The sequence below is a fragment of the Rhinolophus hipposideros genome (assembly GCF_964194185.1).
Source record: "Rhinolophus hipposideros genome assembly, chromosome: 1".
In the NCBI taxonomy this organism is placed as follows: domain Eukaryota; kingdom Metazoa; phylum Chordata; class Mammalia; order Chiroptera; family Rhinolophidae; genus Rhinolophus; species Rhinolophus hipposideros.
This window is the reverse complement of record NC_138047.1, coordinates 33,279,579-33,299,174: the sequence shown is the minus strand read 5'-3', so window position 1 is coordinate 33,299,174 and position 19,596 is coordinate 33,279,579. Positions and strand designations below refer to the sequence as shown.

General features: G+C 35.6%; 1 pseudogene across 1 annotated transcript; it reads right to left on the bottom strand.

Annotated features, from left to right (window-relative positions):
• Window positions 1–3,501: 3,501 nt before the first annotated feature.
• On the bottom strand, window positions 3,502–3,953 carry LOC308496272 (cytochrome c oxidase subunit 7C, mitochondrial-like; annotated as a pseudogene). The gene has a single exon. The product of its transcript is annotated as a cytochrome c oxidase subunit 7C, mitochondrial-like (transcript).
• Between the last annotated feature and the right edge of the window lie 15,643 nt (window positions 3,954–19,596).

Below are 19,596 nucleotides of genomic sequence, written 5' to 3'. Positions count from 1 at the left end.
TTTGCATCATTTTGGTACCACAAGAAGAGGAGAGAGAGCAAGGAATTGAAAACCTATTTAAAGAAGTAATGATGAAAAACTTCCATAACCTGGCAAAGGAAATAGACATCTAAGCCTAGGGAGCTCGGAAAGTCCCAAATCATATGAACCCAAGAAGCCCACACCAAGACACATCATAATTAAAACACCAAGTGTTAAAGAGAGAATGTTAAAAGCAGTAAAAGAAAAACAGTGAGTTTCTTATAAGGGAGCCCCCCAAAAGACTGTCAGTTGATTTCTCAACAGAAATTTTGCAGATCAGACTGGATTGGCATGAAATATTCAAAGTGATCAAAAGCAAGCATCTACAATCAACACTCCTCTACGCAGCAAAGCTATAATTTAGAGTCGAAGAACAGATAGAGAGCTTCCCAGACAAGAAAAAGCTGAAGGAGTTCATCACCACCAAAACAGTATTAGAAGGAATGTTGGGGGATTTCTTTAAGATGAAAAAAAAATAAAAAAATATGAATAATAAAATGGCAATAACTACATATCTATCAGCAATTACTTGAAATGTAAATGGAGTAAGTACTCTAGTCAAAAGGCATAGGATAGCTAAATAGATAAGAAAACAAAACCCTTACATATGCTGCACATGAGAGACTTGCTTCAGATCAAAAGATACACTAGCCAGCCTGAAAGTAAAGGGATGAAAAAAGATATTTCATGAAAATGGAGATGGGAATAAAAAACAAAACAAAACAAAACACAAAACCCGGGATAACAATACTTATACCAGACAAATAGATTTTAAAATGAAGGCTATAACAACAGACAAAGAAGGACCCAGTAATCCCACTTTTGGGTGTTTATCCAAAGAAACCCAAAATACTACTTTGAGGGGATATGTGCATTTATATGTTCATTGCAGCATTTTTACAATAGCCAAGATATGGAAGCAACCTGGGTATCGTGCAGGGTCTCCTGCGGGGTGTCAGGTGGGGTCTCTGCTCCCGTTCCCCACACCAGAACGCAGGATACGGTGAGGCCAAAAAGGAATACTAACGGAGCCATAGATAGGGGAGTCAAACCAATATATTCTTGCTGGCGGCTGGGCTGGAGACACAGGAAGCAGGATCTACATAATCTGCAACCTGCCGTCCTAACAGCAGTCCGTGCTTGCCAGCCACCATCTTCTCGCTAGCCCCCATTTTTTTCTGCTAGTGTAGCCACGACAGTTATATTAGTGGCCAGTGGCTCACTGGTTACAGCTGACGGCCAACTAGCCACAGCTGATAGCCATCCAATCACAGTTGATGGCCATTTACTACCTGAGCCAGCACCTTTCTATGTGAGGCTGAGAGCCGGGAAACTGCTTTCTATGTGAGGCCGAGAGCCTGGAAACTGGGTATCCATCAACAGATGAATGGATAAAGAGGAGGTGGTACACATATACAATGGAATATTACTCAGCCATAAAAAGACTGAAATTTTGCCATCTGCAACAACTTAGACAGAGTAGCGTACTGAGTGGAGTAAGTCAAACAGAGAAAGAGAAATGTCATATGATTTTACTTGGACTCTAGAGCACAAGACAAATGAACAAACAAAACAGAAACAAGCTCATAGTTACAGAGAGTATTTTTATGGTTGCTGGACTGGAGGGCAGGGCTGGGAGGACAGGTGAAGGGGGAAGGGATTAAGAGGTACAAATTCAGAGTTACATAATAGTTATGCGGATGTAGAGTATAGCATAGGGAACATAGTCAGTAGTATTTTAATAATATGTATGGTGTCATATGGGTAATGGATTTATTGGGGTGATCCCTTAGTAAGTCATATAAATGTCTAGTCATTGTATTGTATTATGCACATGAAACTAATAGAATACTGTATGTCACCTGTAATGAAAAACTTTTTAAAAGTTTGAAAAAGATAAAAAGAGAAAAATGAGAGTGCAAATACAACATATCAAATATTCTGAGATACAGCAAAACTGTAATAAAAGGGAAATTTACATCATTATAAGCCTATCACAAGAAACAAGGAAAAATCCAAATAAACAACCTAACATTACATCTTAAAGAACTAGACAAAAAAAGAACAAATGAAACTCAAAATCAGCAGAAGGAAGGAAATAATAAACATTAGAGCAGAAATAAATGAGAGAACAAAAAAATAATAAAAATAATTAATACAACAATGAGTTGGTTCTTTGAAAAGATTAATAAAATTGACAAACCCCTGGCTAGACTTACTAAGGAAAACAAAGGCACAAATTAATAAAATAAAATAAAAATGAAAGAAGAGAAGTTATGATAGATACCACAGAAATACAAAGGATCATTCAAGAATACTATGAAAAACTATTTGCCACTAATTTCTATAACCTAGGAAAAATGCACAAGATCTTTGAAATATATAGCCTTCCTAGACCGAATCACAAAGAACTGAACAATCTAAATAGACTGATCAGCAGTAAGAAAATTAAAACAATCATCAAAAACCTCCCCAAAAGTAAAAGTTTAGGATTAGATTGCTTCACAAGTGAATTCTACGAAACATTCAAAGATGATTTATCACCTGTCCTCCTTAAACTCTTCCAAAAAATTGAAGAAGAGGCAATATGTCCTAACTCATTTTATGAGGCCAACATTACTCTGATATCAAAACCTGGTAAAGATAACACAAAAAAAGAAAACTATAGACCAATATGTCTGATGAATACAGATGCCAAAATCCTAAAAAAAATGTCAGCAAATTGAATACAAAATAAAAGATAAAAATCATATGATCGTATCAATAGATGCAGAAAAACGCATTTGATATGATACAGCATCCCTTATAATTAAAGGACATAATAAAATGGGTATAGAAGGAAAATACCTCAACATAATAAAGACTATATACAAACCCTCAGCTAATCTTTAATGGTGAAAAACTGAAAACTTTTCCTCTAAGACCAGAAACAAGACAAGGATGCCCCATGAAACCACTGTTATTCAACATAGTATTGGAAGTCCTACCCAGAGCAACTAGGCAAGATAAATAAATAAAAGGTATCAAATTGGGAATGAAGAAGTTAAACGGTCACTTTTGTAGATGACGTGATTCTTTATATAGAAAACTGTAAAGACTCTACCGAAAACAAAAAACAAAAAACAAAAAACAACTATTAGAAACAATAAACAAATACAGTAAAGTTACAGAATCAAAATCAATGTACAAAAATCCATTCCTTTCTTACATACTAGCAATAACTTTTCAGAAAAAAGAAATGAAAAAAAAAGAAAAAAAAAACAATTCCTTTGGCAATTGCAACAAAAAGAACAAAATACCAAGGAATAAATAGATGTGAAGGATCTATACACTGAAAACTACAAGACATTATTAAAAAAAAATTGAAGAAGAAACAAAGAAATGGAAAGATTTTGTGTTCATGGATTGGAAGTATCAACATAGTTAAAATGTCCATATTACACAGTTTTAATGCAATCCCCATCAAAATCCCAATGACAATTTTTTTTTTTTCATTATCACATTTTGTATTTCAGAGAGGAGGCATTAAGGATTCATGCCATAAGTTTATTTACAAACATTTCTAGTATGTTGAGTTCAACAGTTTAATCCATTTTTTAAAGTGACTGCACCTCTTAAAATGCTCCTCTTCATATCTGTTTCATGGATTAAGTAAAACATCCTTATTTTTTAAGCAGCTGGTGTCTTACTATAAAGAAAGGTGCGGCAAATCCAGATCCAAAGTACAGCGTCATCATAACTAGCTGAGGAAAACAACCGCCACTTGTTTTCCACTGAAAATGGCAAATTCTTTCCTGGGCCTTCCTCATAGTGGCTTCTACGGACCACGGAGGTTGTGAACCTCCGGATGCTCTGTCCCAACATAGCGCTGTTGGGAGGCCTGCAAAAGGCGCAGAGACCGAAAACCGAGGAAATGGCGGTTCAGGCTTTTCTCACGACCTAGTTCCTCTCCCCAATGACAATTTTTAAAGAAATAGAAGAAAAAAAAATCATCAGATTTGTATGGAATCACGAAAAACCATGAATAGCTAATGCAATCCTGAGAAAAAAGCAACAAGGTCGGATGTATTACACTTCCCAACTTCAAATTATACTACATAGTGACAATAATCAAAATAGCATGGTATTGGCAGAAAAACAGACACATAGACCAATGGACTAGAATTGAGAACCCAGAAATAAACCCACATATATATGAACAAATAATTTTCAAGAAAGGAGTCAAAAACATACAGTGGAGAAAAGAAAGCCTCTTCAATCAATGATGGTTGGAAAATTGGAAAGCCATGTGCAAAAGAAAGAAAGTAGAAAGCTATCTGTTTGAGTTAATACACCAAAATTAACTCAAAATGGATCAAAGACCTAAGCATAAGACCTGAAACAATAAATTGCCTAAAAGAAAGTATACATGCTAAACTTAGTGACTTTGGGTTCAGAGAGGATTCTATGAATTTGACCTCAAAGTCAATGGAAGTAAAAACAAAAAATAAATGAATGGGACTATGTAAAACAACAACAAAAAAATTCTGCGCAGCAAAAGAAACCATCAACAAAACAAAGAGGCAACCAACTGAATGGAAGAAGATATTTTCAAACATCACCTCCAATATGGGGCTAATATACAAAACACTTAAAGAACTCAAACAACTCAACAGCAACAAACCAAACAATCCAATTAAAAAAAGGGGAGAGGACCTGATCAATCACTTCTCCCAAGAAGACACACAATGACCAACAGATATATGAAAAAATGCTCAACTTCACTAGCTATTAGGGAAATGCAAATCAAAACTACAAAGAGTTATCACCTCACACCTGTTAGAATGGCTATCAGCAAGAAGACATTAACCAATATTGGAGAGGCTGTGGAGAAAATTTCTTTCTTCATTCACTGCTGGTGTAAATGTAAACTGGTACAGCCCTTATGGAAAACAGTATGAAAGTTCTTCAAAAAATTAAGAACACAATTACCCTATGACCCAGCAATCCCTCTTCTGGGTATCTACCCCCAAAATTTGAAAACATTTATACGTAAAGATATGTGTACCCTTATGTTCATTGCAGCATATTCACAGTGTCCAAGACATGAAAACAACCAAAGTGTTCTTCAATAGATGACTGGATAAAGAAGATGGGTACATACATACAATAGAATACTACTCAGCCATAAGAAAAGATGAAATACTGCCCTTTGCTACAACATGGATGGCTCTTGAGATTATCATGCTAAGTGAAGTAAGTCAGACAGAAAAAGTTGAGAACCATATGATTTCACTCATATGTGGGATATAAAACTAAAAGCAGCAAACAAGACAACAAAAACTCAGACACAAACATCAGTTTAGTGGTTACAGAGGGAAAAGGGGGACGGGAGATGGGGGAGGTAGAAGAGGGTAAATGGGGTCAAATATATGGTAACAGAAGGAGATTTGACTTTGGGAGGTGAACACAATGTGATATATAGATGATGTGTTATGGAACTGTACACTTGAAACCTATATAATTTTATTAATCAATGTCATCTCAATAATTTAATTAAAACAAGAAAAAATAATTTCTGTGCCTAAATTTTAATTTCTTTGACTAAAAGAAAAACTAAATTTTAATTAATTTAAAATTTGACATACAAAAGCTGTACGTAATGTATAAAACTTTATGAATTTGGAAATAAGTATATGCTGGTGAAACCATAAACACAATCTATGCCATAAACCTATCTATCACCTAGATAAGTTTCCTTCCACCTTCTTATTTTTTATTATTATAATTTTTTATAATAAGAACATTTAACATAAGATTACCCTCTTTGCCAAATTTTAAGAATACAATACATTATTGTTAACTCTAGGTACTATGCAGTACAGTTGATCTCTAGTGTTTCATTTTATATAAATAAAACATTGTACAGTTTGTCTAACAGCTTCCTATTAATGTGTACCCCCAGTCCCTGGCAACCACCATTTATTCTCTGCTTCAATGAGTTTCACTATTTTCAATTCCTCTTACAAGTGGTATTTATCTTCCCATGTCCAGCTTATTTCACTTAATTTAATAGCCTTTAGGTTCGTCCAGGTTACCACAAATGGAAGAGTTTCCTTCTTTTTTTGTGGTTCAATAATATTTCTCTGTTGTACATGCCAAATTTCTTTATCTATTCATCCATTCTTGGACATTTAGATTGTTTCCACTTCTTGGGTATTATGAATAGTTGCTGCAGTGAATATGGGAGTGCAGATACCTTTTTGAGATTATGATTTCAGTTCTTTTGGATAAATAGTCAGAAATGTGATTGCTTGATTATCTAGTGGTGTCTTTTTCAGTTTTTATACAAACCTCTATACTGTTTTTCCATAGTGGTTGCACCAATTCAGATTCTGACAGTGACCACGAGTTCAGATTTCTCCATGTTCTTTCCAACATTTGTTATCCTTTTTTTTTTTCTTTTGGTAAACATTACTAAATGGTACTAAACGGTTTTGATAAAGGTACTAACAGGCATAAGGTAATATCTCATTGTGGTTTTGATTTGTTTTCCCCTCCTGATTACTGATGTTGAGCACCTTTTCATGTATCTGTTTGGAATTTGTATGTCTTTAGAGAAATATCTATTCGGTTCCTTTGCCCATTTTTTAAAAATTGGGTTATTATTTATTTTTTCTATTGAGTGGTAGATATTCTTTATATATTTTGGATATTAACCCTTTATAAAATATATGGTTTGTAAGTATTTACTACCATTCTGTAGGTTGCCTTTTCATTTTGCTGATTGTTTCCTTTGCCAGGCTTTTTAGTTTGACATAATATTACTTTTCTCTTTTTACTTTTGTTGCCTGTACTTTTGTATGTCATATCCCCTAAAAACCATTGCCAAGACCAATATCAAGAAGCATTTTCTTCTAGGAATATTATGGTTTTAGGTCTTACATTGAAATCTTTAATACATTTTGAGTTGATTTTGGGGTATAATATGAGATATCCACTTTTTGCAACAGTATTAATCTAAAAGACAATCCTGTACCCGTTGTGTAGTCTTGGCACCTTTGTCAAAGGTTGGTTTGCTGAATATATGTGGGTTTATTTCTGGGCTCTCTTTTCAGTTACATTGGTGTATATGTCTTTTATGTCAGTACTATACTATTTTAATTACTATAGATTTGCAATATATTTTAAAATTGAAATGTGATTCCTCCAAGTTTGTTCTTTTTTCTGAAGCTTGCTTTGGCTGTTCATGGTTTGTGTGTGTGTGTGTGTGTGTGCGTGTGTGTTTGTGTGTGTGTGTGTGTGTGTGTGTGTGTGAGAGAGATCTTATATGAATTTGGGGATTGTTTTTTTCTATTTCTGCAAGAATACCATTGGCATTTTGATGAGCATAGCATTAAATCTGTAGATAATTTTGAATAATATGGACACTTTAATAATATGAATTCTTCCCATTCATGAACATGGGATATCTTTTCATTTATTTGTGAAGAAAGACTGATTTTGTCCCCATGCACGTATTTTTACTTGTATACAGGGGTGCCCCAAAAATGTATACACATGACTCGTATTCATCTTTTGTTATCAGTATATCTTGAGTATGACAATTTTAATTCAGTTTTTTCCTTTCTTAAAATGTGCATACTTTTTTTGGCACTCTCTGTATATTCTTTTGTGTCCTGTCTACGTTATTTTCCCATTTTTCTTATTGCTATCATAATGTTTTTATTGACTCTTATGAGATCTGTACAGATAAATGTTTTTACATTTTTTTGGTGAGCTGTATTTGCAGAAAATAGTATTCCTTTTTACTATTTATTAATTTGTGGTATTATCAAATTGAGAAGGGAAGGGATATTTGATAAATGGTGCTGATAAATTATTTTTGTAGGAGATTGCAGGGAGAAGAGGCTTGGATTGAGTGTTACACCTTTACTCTATACATTCACAAAAGTCCACTTCAGGTGGATTGATGAGGTAAATGTAAAAGAAAAAGACTCATGAAAAAATTAAGAAGTCATAGGATAATATCTTTGATATAAAATGGTGAAAGCCTTTTTAAGCATAAAGGCAATAAAACAAATTTGTAAAGGAAAAATTAAGATTTGGCCACATTAAAAAAACTTAGAACCTATAAGTTTAATATCCTTTAAAAAATATTTCCAAGAGAAAATGACTTATTTTAAATGTAAAGTAATAATAATAACGGTGAAACTAAACAATATAACAAAACTATCTAAATCTTTTCTGCAATCAATACGTACCGTGATCTGACATTCTAAACTGAAGAATCATTTTATAGAAAACATGATTCAAGCATAATTGGAATTTCACAAATAATAACAACAATCCTTTTGAAGTGATTAGTTTTGTATTTTTGTGATGGTTTATTAAAGAAAGATGTTGCCTTTCTAATTGGCATGAATGTGTTTTCAGAGAACCCTTCTTTTCAGCCTCCCTTTGAGCTGAAGCCCAAGTGGATGTGCCTACTATGGAGCGCACAGTGATATCACCCACACCCTGAAGAATGATGACTGCAGCCCAATCGCTATCTTAGGCCCCAGGCTGGTGTTACTAATTGCATAAAAGAACACCATACCTGGATGTCAGACTGTAAATCACGGTGTCCCAAACCTCAGGAGTCATTGTTCCCCTCCAACCGGCTCCTCCTTCAGTATTCCCTCTCTTAGTTAATGATCATGATCACCTAGATTCCTGTTCTTGGTGCCATTCACTCTCCTTTGTCTGCCATTGCACAGATATGATTGTTTCCCAATAATCGCTTGTGATTCCCCTTTAGAAATCCCTCTAATTTCCTCTTTCCTTCCCTTTTCAACAGCATTTCTTTTGTTTAGGCCCTTCTCAGGGATCACTTTACTCTTTTAACAGCTTGCTAATTTGTATTTTTATCTCTTCTTTTTCCCCCAGTCCAAAGACTAGTTAGATGCTCCAAAAATATCTGTGAAGATACCCCCTTTGTACGTCTGGAACATTCACAGCTATGAAAATAACTTTAAGGGGATGTACTCTTTGTACATCTCATTCAAAACTCTCTCCATATCCCACCACACATTTTTTTTTAATCTTGCAAGTGTTTCCTTAAACAGAAGTAGTTCTGTCAAGTAAGATATAAATTAAAGAAAGGACAGAGTGCTCAATGAATGATTGTGGATAAAGGACAAGAAGAATGGAATGTGAGAGGAGAGTTAATTAGCATTCATTTCTTTCCTTCACCTCCTGCTCAGCTTTCACTCAGCTGCTCCCTCTTTTCTTAGTTTCTCTCTTAACTGTTTAGACCAAGGAATCTGGTTGCCTTTACTTAGTACCCTGGCAAGGAATACACTAATATATAAATTAACCAAATATGGGTCAAACTCTGAAATGAAACACTAAAACCTAGAAAATCTTTGTTTCATTATTCATAAATTGCATCTCTTTATCTTTAGATTTGCCATAATCAAGCACTACACAGCTACAACTTCCCTCAATAAAGGTTTTCTCCTTCTAAAGTGAGGAACTATTGTATTATTCAGGAAACTGAGATTAGAAAGATTTTTTATGTTGAGTGAATAATTCTGGATTCATCATTGTAATAAAATGTTGGGACAGAGGTCTAAATAAAACTAGTGAAAATCAGTGAGGTTAGCCTCTGAAGGGAATTAAATATTTAGTAGTTCTTTCACTTCAGTCCACCCACCACGATTTTGTAATGCAGTTATCAGCAGAACAAAGAAGAGGCACATATTTAAATATAGCAAGTCTTTCAAGTAATATATTTTATTAATTATAAAAAAAAATCTTTGATAGATAAATATCCCAATTCTTCCTAAACTAAGTAACCAACTTGATATTTTGTCATATAGACACAATTAAAGTGAAATGACCAACAATTCTCATTCATTACTCTCCATTTGAGACTTTTCTCTATAAAAATAAGAGGTAATCCTCCATTTGATGAAGCTTTCTTTTGGCCGTAATAAAATCCATATCTTGTATGAGTTTCTGGGAAATTTTTTATGAGCTCTAAAGTATATTCTTCCGTATGCACATATTTATTTGACAAAAAATGGAAGTGAAAATTTGCCTCAGAATAAAAATTAGAGTGAATAGAAAGTGATATAGTTTAATTATTTTTGCTAGTATGTTTAGAAATTATATTTCTTTGGAGTAGCCAAGCTGTTGAGCACTGAGAAACTTTAGGTACTCTCTATATAAAGTATTTTAAGGGAAGGAGATTCCCTGCCCTCTCCTTAATAACTGATTTTTGCTGTATTCTTGGAAAAATGGGGCCAAGCTGTACCTTACTTTTGTTCTTTGAGTCTCATGTGCTTATCACTATTGTAACAGGATTTAATTTCCTCTGAGTCCTATAATGAAATGAAAAAGTGAAGAGAAGCCAAAAATCATACAGAAGGAAAACAAAACTCATCTCTTTTGTTATATATATGGAATTGTGGGGATTCATTCAGTGGGGATGGAAAATTCAATATAAGGTATTTAAATAGAAAAAAATATATACAATACTGTGAATAACTACTAATGATTGAGGACCTGTTATATGCCTAGTACCACGATAAATGCTTTACAGACACCATTTCAATTAATGCTCACCACAACTCTGTTTAATGCATTATTTTTTAAAAAGTGATTATCTGGCCCATACTGAAACGACTGAGCTATATATTTGCGTTATTTATTTAACTACACTTAAAGAGTTATGGAATATTTCTATGTATTCGATGCCAAGGATTGAAGAATAGTCTTCTATGTTCCCCTGGTTCTTGAGAAGAAATGATTAGAAGGTGTCAGTTGAATTTAGGCAAATCTATTTACGAATAGGCAAGGAACAAAAGCAGATCTGAACCAAGTGATAAACTCTTCTTTCCGACTCCCACCCTTGACTTTGCAGGCTCTGCCAGTCCCCAGTGGCTCCCAGTACTGCACCTTTCTCACCTGCTCGCTCTCCACGAAACTCCTCTCAGATAACTCCATCCTCTAACTTCCCTCTTCACAGCATTTTCATTAAGTAGGTCTGGTGTGTCCTATCCTATTAGAACATTTTTATCTACCATTAACTGTGACAGTGAACTAATTGGATAAGCTAATCCTTACTTTTGTGTTAATAAGAAAAAAATAGCTTATAAGATATTCCTTCCAGGTAACAGCTAATATTCTCACTGAACTTGTCTTGTAACAAAGTGTTCAAGTATTTCTAGGAACTAACTGAGAAAGGGTGATAAGGGATCAATTTAGGGGGCAGAGTAAAAAGGGCTTCAGTTCCCTTCAAAGTACACTCACTTGTACATTGTTAATTTAATAGATTTCCTTTCCTCCATTCAACATATTCAAAACCTCCCACATGCAAAGCCGCTTTGAGGTGCTGGGATACAGTGGTGAATAAAACAGCAGAGGCCTCGTGCAGGCCCCACCTAAGTCTGTTACATATTTCTAGGGTCTATAAAGCCCTCAGAGGTGAATGAATTACAGACTCTGTGCTCAAGGAGTTTGCAGGCTCAGAAGTCACAGCAATGGTATTTTGATGACACTTTTTCTTCTTTATCTAATTATAGAATTGGTCATATGTAGGATAAACATTGACCTCAGGTTGCTCTTTAACAAAGTATGCTGGAGGCTGCTGAAGGAGGACACGCTATGTGCTTTAGGCAACTGTCTTCTCTGATCACTCTGTTAGGAATATACATCAGAGTTCACAAACTCAAACATTTACCTGGGCCTGACAGGTTAAAGAAAAAAAAAATCAGTGATGTCAACTGAGTATAAGATGAGCTGTTGGGACTGTTAAGTTGAAAAGTATGTATATTACTTTATGACATTCCAATACAAATCTTAAAAATACAATGCCAGCTAACTAAAGCACAGCCGAGGACCCCAGAATTTGATGTCCCTGTCACTACATTTTTATCTCTGATTGGTAGGATTGACTGTAATAATCAAAGGATACCAGACCTGTAACAACTCTATGAATTCTGATTATATTTACGGTTCCATTGGGACTGATAACTATCAATTAGCTTAAGTAATGTTATATTAATCTATTCAAAAAACAGTTATTTCATGCCTTCAATGTCCGGGGCTCTGTTCTAGGTGTTTGGGGATATATCTCTGCCAAACGAGATGAAAATATCTGTCTTTGTGTGGTTTACATTCCAGCAAGGTAAAAATTAAATTGTGTTTTAACAAGGATTATTCCAGTGTTGAGGATAAGCTCTGCGTGAACCAAGGTAGAAATGTGGAGACAAGTTGGGAGGCTGTCTCAGTGATCCAGGCAAAAGACAATAGCTTATAAAATATTCCTCCCAGGTAACATGTAACACTTTCACCAAACGCTTCTGGCAATAAAGTGTCAAAATATTTCTAGGAACTGACAGAATGGCTCAGAGCACCGTGCCAGCTAGGACTTAAATTTGTTGAGAAGTTTGACAAATCTCGGGTGGTAGACAGCAACAGTGAGTTATCGCTTGATGACATGTGATTAAAAGCTCTGGTGTGATTAAGCAAGAGGGAGCACGGATGTTCTGAAAGCAGGAATGAGGACTAAGAAAGACAGGTACGTTTTGTCTAGCCCCACTCGTTCAAAGGCTGCGTTTGTACGACGAGTAAGGGGAGGAAATGGTCATCCATAAGAGAGCTGTAGGGATGTACCATCTTCAGGAAAGAACCCAATTTCCATTTCAGCAAGAACATAAAGGGAGGATGAGAACGAATACTGAGGACTTTTGCGGATGAAACCCACTGTCTCAGAGGGTACAGTGGAAGTTGTTAGGAATTGAGCAAGGAGAAATTGAGCAAGGAGAAATTGAGATAGGAGAAGGAAACAGAAGAAGCAGGATGACTATAAAAATTTTATCTTCCAAATGGGACATTTTTTAAAGTGTAAGGGGACACCGTTTGATGCATGTGCAGGGCAACAGATAGAAGAGAGGAATCATTTCTGGCCCACCTGGACTCGTGGTAGAGGTGAAAATTAGAGTGTGAGTAAGGAGGGGTGCCCTGGAATCTGATGCCTCTCAAAGCCTTTGAACAGAGTTAAAGGGCTTAATGAGATATTCTTGCTGAATTCAAGACAGTAGCAGTAGAGTTGGAATGTAGAGAGGGAAGTCACATGTGTGAGCTGAGACCCGAATGACAAGCAGAAGCAGGCTTATTTCAATCTGGGGGACTAGAGAAAGAGTTCCCATAGAGGAAACAGCGGTGGGGGGGGGGGGAGTTTGGCACCTCTGAGGAATATGAAGGCCAGTGTGGCTGGAATATAAAAAACAAGGGAGATTAGATGAGTAAAGATGATGATGGCTGGATGTAGTGTTTTGTAGGCTAAGACTCTATTATCCAAGTTATGAATTATCTAAATCAGGGATCTTTTGAGAATAAAAGGGGATTGTAGTATTTATTATACTGTGACTGTAAACCTGGCAGCTTTTGAGTACGCTGGGACATAAAGTTATCTGAATTTTGAATCAGGTGAGAAGTGAGAGTCTAAATTGCTCTAGACTATCTCATTTATATTGTCCACCTGGTGGCAGTATAGGACAAGACGGAATATTTTCTCACTTGTCTGACCTGATAATGACATTTTTAGGATGTCACAGTCTCTGTGTTTCCAAAAACTTCTACAATTTGTTAATTGTATTCATGGACTGCATCCATGCATTTTTTTACGTTGTGGGAACATTTATAGAGACTGTAAAAAAATCCAGAACACCCACCTTAATGGATAGTCTTTTAATCAAAATAGATATAAACATTTCTCAAAACAGTAGACATACTTCCTTAAAAGAAAAGCTTGGTTCCTTTGAACAAGATTACAGACAAGGTGTATAGGTTTGAAAATCAATTATTGGCTAAGAGCTGACACTTCTTTGCTGAGTCAGCCTAACAGCAAATTCAGGCTTGTCTGAGTGTCAAGACCTCAAAATCATCACACCTTTTAAGCTCCATCCTAAAAATTTAATGCCAGGTTTTCCTTAAATGTTAGTTTCTAGACTCTGTTATCAGTTGTGAGATGAGCCAGCTTGGGAACCAAAGCCACCAAGGGCCTCTTGATGGGAAGTGCAGATAGGTCAACTGTCGTCACCAAGAAGTCCAGTGACAGCCAGGCAGACAGGTGGCTTTCTTGGCAGGCTAGTGGAACAGGGCGGAGAAGCATTTGGCAGCAAGTAATAGATAAAGCTCCAGGAAATTTGTCTGTGTCTGGGAAATTTGATAGTAGAGAACGATGTTAATCACATGAACAGTGATTTAGTCTTTGGATAAGGAAGAAGATTGGCCATTTTTAATCAAATCTCTCCAACTAGAAAGCTCAAGGGTGAGAGTTATTAGAATATGGACCAATTCCCTCTAATTGTCTCTGGGGGAGGGTTGGGACAGCCTTCATGGAGTTGGATGTGGATTCTGAACAGATGGATGGAGGCTAGGACCAGACAAACATTGACAGACCATTACACTATGGAGCTACTAACTTCTGCTTAAATGGCCATGGGCTTTGCTCTGGCACATTTACCTCCGACCCACTAGGATGCCCTTTTGTAGAGCAATAATAATTAGGATTCGTTCTCTTGTCAGGTACCAAATACTAGACAGAATCCAAATACTACATGGGATCCCCAAGGGTTCAACTAGGACACTTAACTGACAACAGGAGATTGACTAAGGGGCTCGGAAAATAGGATTCCAAAGGGTCTAGTGCTGAGAAGACCTAGAGTCACCAAACCCAGTTTTTACTTCTTTAAATTAATCTCCACATTACTCACCTAAGGGAAAAAAAACAAAACGTTTTTCTGTAATATGTTCAATATTATCACATATACAGAAATCTCTATGAAAACCTGGCAAAATGTTAATGAACATATAAACTGATAAAATTTAGCCTTATTACTTGATTTCCCTTTGGCTTGCCTTTTTCTCTTGGCGCTGTGCAGTTAGGCATGAAAATGGTCACAGCTTTGTTAAACATTGTTACTAATAGCAAATCTTTCCTTAATCCTTAGCTAGAAACAACCCACTCCCTTTCCAGAAGCTCAGTAGTTAATTTTATCTTTCATTTACTGCCTAAGACTTTTGTCATTATGATGATTGTAATAATTATTATCTACACAAATAATCAGGGTACTTAAAAATGCAAAAGATATTTTGGGGAAGACTAGACAATAAAAATGTTAGGTCTCAAAAGAGTTGTAGGATATGAAGTTCATTTTTTTCTCCTGCAGACTCAGAGATATTTATGAAATATTTTTTTTCATTTTCACTCTCAGGTAAAAAGTAATGCTGGTTGTACAAATTCATCTTTAGTGTGATTTTTTAAAAATAGAAAGATATCAAGAGTCGTTCTGTGTTGGCTTAGGTTTGACCTGTGATGGGAGCCTGTTGTAAATTGCACAGAAGTATTAGAAAATCTTCATTCCAGTTACATAACGTGCCCATTTGTAAAAGTCATACAATGCTTTCTTCTAGGAAGATCAAAGTAGCGTTCAGAGAACGATTGTGAAGTGAATGCTAACTCCTTTCATGCCATAAAGGTTATGATGACTAAATAGGAGAGAAAACACAAGAGACAGTACTGAAAGGTAAGGGAAATGCAGAAAAGCACAGAACAATAGAAGGAGTGACAAAAGTATCTTTTGTAAGGAAGTACACAGCATCCTTTAGTCTTCTTTGTGTATTTGAAAAGCTGTGCTTCTGTGTGATAGTGAAAGAGGTAATGCATATTAGGTTATTGAATCATGACATTACAGTTAAAAGCAGTTCACTATTTAAGCGGCAATCCTGACAGGGGCAAAAATGACATGATAGGTACTCAGCAATAGCATTTAATACTGAGAAAAATAACAATTAAAATGTCAAGAAGGAATGGTCAGTTGGCCTCATTGCTTCACCTAAAGGCTAATGCATCTTTGTGATAACAATGCTAATAATTAATCTGCCCTTTCAAAGAAGACTTAAAGCTACGTTCATATAAAATAAGCTGAATTGAATGAAGCAAAATGGGTAATTCCATGGCTATTTTCAGATTGTCTTCTTCTTATGTTACCTTTGAGATTCACAAATTACTAGCTACGTTTCTATGAACTGCTTTCTCTGGCATTTAAAATGTAGATAATGTGGCTGTTTGTGCAACTTTTATTTGCGGAACAGCTGGCATCAGAAATAACTTGGAAGGATATGTTTTTGTTTAAAAGTGATTGTCCACTGCTTACCCCAGGCTATGCTGCCTACAGACATACTGACCTGAATGATACATATTAAAATAAGCCAATATTTTAAACATAGAAAATTTTACATAAACTTTGGATTCCAAATTCCACAAAAGGTCAGATCAGTGTGCCTACATGGCAAATACTTTTTGTAGCTAAATATTACAGGTGTCCCCCTTAGACCTGGCCTGTCCTTTTCAGGTTGCCATGGTCCCAATCAGTTCCTGTTAGCTTCCCCACACTGAAGCAAGGTGTCGGTTGCCATATTTCATTAGATTTGCTTTGCTTTGTACTGACATACAGTTTGCTTTAGTCATGCATATTAACTTCTCTCCTTGGTAAGTATAGATACATTTTCACTCTGTTCTATTTTAGAAAAATGTCTTTATAGATGCTAATAGATGTCTTGAAGGAAGAAGCCAAAGCAAATAGATAGAATTCATTTGAAAGATAAAATAAAAATAATTGGATTTCTGCCTCTAAGAAAGGAAAAGGAAAGGGGAAAGAACGAAGGGAGAGATAATTCTAAAAGGTTTTGTAGCACTGGAGTACAGGGTGGGATGGTGTGTCCCAAGAAAATTCCCTGGTGTTAGAGAGGCCATAGTCATTTCAACAAGAAGGACAACTAATCACTATTTTCTAGTTGATGTGAGCCAGTATGCGATAGCGAGATGGTACATTAGTAGAGCAGCTTCTGTTGAAGCATGAAGCTAGAAACCAGAGGAAATGCTAATGATGTTAGCTCAGGAGAAATTCAAAGAAAGTAGTGGGAGGCCTTTTGTCTGTACAAGGCTTAGAATGGAGTTTCATGGAGATCTTATTTAGATTTCAGGGTGCTCACAAATCCCTTTTGACATGTTTTTACACTGTGATTCCTCTTTGGATTACTAAGATCTTTGTATAAATTTACAGTTTGAGAGAGACCTGAAAAGAGGAAGTAGTAAAGAACTGAATTCATTAAAAATATTCATAAAAAATGACTTATGTTATATTAATCTTGTTTCTATTTTTGAGAGCGGATTAGGGAAATGTGGCAAATACAATATATCTGGATACCAGCAAAACTTTTGACAAGGATTTATGATATCAAATAATAAGGTGGAAGCTATACTTGGATAATTAATAATCCTTTGAAAAACTGTTAAAAGAGTTCCCATCAGCAGATGTTGTTGATTAAATATTGAGTCAATTTTAACCGAAGGTGGATAGCTATAAAACTGTGGTTTCTTAAGCAACAAGAATCTGTTGATTTGAAAAAAAGAATTATTAATTTGTTTGATGAATAGAAAAATAATTGTGTTAAATTTGTAGATGACTTGCAGCTAGAAATAAAATTGAAATCTATTGTATTAGAGCCTGATTCATGTCTCTATAGGTTTAAAAACAGTAAAAATAAGAGCTTCTCTAGTTAAGATAAAATTTCATCATGTGCTAAACTTGCTAGTATGGCTTCATATCAACATAGATGAAATAATGCTTAAATATCTTGCAGAAAGATAAGTTCACCATAAGTCAATAGTTTTGTGTGATTGCCAAAATGGCTATCTTGGTCTTAGAATCCATCAGGAGAAGCACAACATCAATAACAGGTATGAAAAAATTGATTTTACCTCACATGTCAGCTCTGATTAGTGATAGGTTCTGCCTAGAATGCAGTGTTGAGGGGGAATCTGAGGGAGGCTGTATCTAACCTTGGCAGGAAAGCATTGCCATCAACTAATGACACCTGTCGTGGCCACAGCATGGGGAGGCGACACTTTTATGCACCTGCTGTTCTTGGTAGAGAATGAAGGAGTTGGTGAAATAAGCCTCATTTTGCTCTATAATGAACATACAGCATTTGGAACCTTTATTTTTTGTTAGTTTCCATTCTTAAAAATGGTATGAGTTTTTACAATGTATATTAAATGGTCACAGTGTACACCCTAAATATATACACTTTTTGTTTGTCAATTATACTTCGGTAGGCTGGAAAAAAATGTCATTCTTGTCATTCTTAGATGGGGATGAGTGGAAGAGGAAAATGAAACCTTGGGATTGGAGATAGTGCTTTTTCCTTTCAACACATCCCCCTTTCCATTTTCCCCCCTTCTAGATGTGTGTTAGTTACATTTGGTACTTTTTGCTTTCTATCAGGTTCCTAGTTACATACTGCTTTTTCATTTTTAATATGTTTTTGTCTTCTGTGTCTTTTGCTTTGACCTCAAACATCCCTGTCTGGGAATTTTTCTCTAGTATTGAGAGGGAAAATTCTCTATCCTTGTCCCCAAAGCCATGGTTCTCAATCCAGGGTAATTTTGACCTGCAGAGTAAGTTATTTTTAGTTATCACAACTGAGGGGATGCAATTGGCATGTAGAGGCTAGAGGCCAGCAATTCTGCTAAATATCTTGAAATGTACAGGGGCCTCAACACAAAGAATTATCCAGTCCCAAATATCAGTTGTGCAATAGAATGAAACCTAAAGACTCCTTATCAAGATAGCCATATCCTAAGAATTGGTGTTTAACTTGCCCACTCATTTTTGCACACATTATAAACCATCTTGAACTGGCCACAAAGCCATAACCATCTTCAGTATTTTTATTAGATTGAAATATGTCTATTAAGCTACATTACATTCTCTGACCCACTTACTGTTCTTCAAGTTCTTCATATCCTTGGATATTATTCATTTTCTATTCATAGCCAATAGGTCTTGATCTATACATAAGACCCAATACAGGCCAAATACTTTACCTTGACAGAGAGAAAATAGTTCCACATTGTAGAAAGGAGCAGGAGCCTTTTGTGTTGAGTCATAAGCAGCATGAGTTGGTGGAATCTAGTCAATGGAGGGGTAAAAAAAAATGGAGCAGCCCAGAAAGAATAATATTAGTAAATCCTTGTGTAGTTCTTAGTATACGCCTGGCATTATTTAAGTGCTTTGCATATGTTGACATCATTTAATCCTCATAACTCTATTACCCGATTTTTAAAATGAAGAAACTGAGGCAGAAAAAAGGCAAATGACTTCAAGTTACACAGTTATGGAGTAAGTAGTGGGAATTTGAACCCAGAAAGTCTGGTTACCCAGGAACAATCTATACCTTAATTTCCAGGTTTAGTTCCCATCACAAGCACATATACTTTGTTTCTTATTTTTGGATTTTTGTGAGAGTACATGGTATATGATACCACCTTCTTTATTTGAGCACATTTGAATTCATTTCCATTTATTTATCCAAAAAAGCCTTAGTGAGACTTGCCAATTTCCATTAAAAATTTCTTAATATTGTCTCTAACTGAAATGCACTTTCTACCATTTTTTTTCTGTTGAAATTGTACTACTGCTTCATGATCCAGGTCTCATCATTCAGATTATTTGTGGCTTTTCTGAATACCCACCT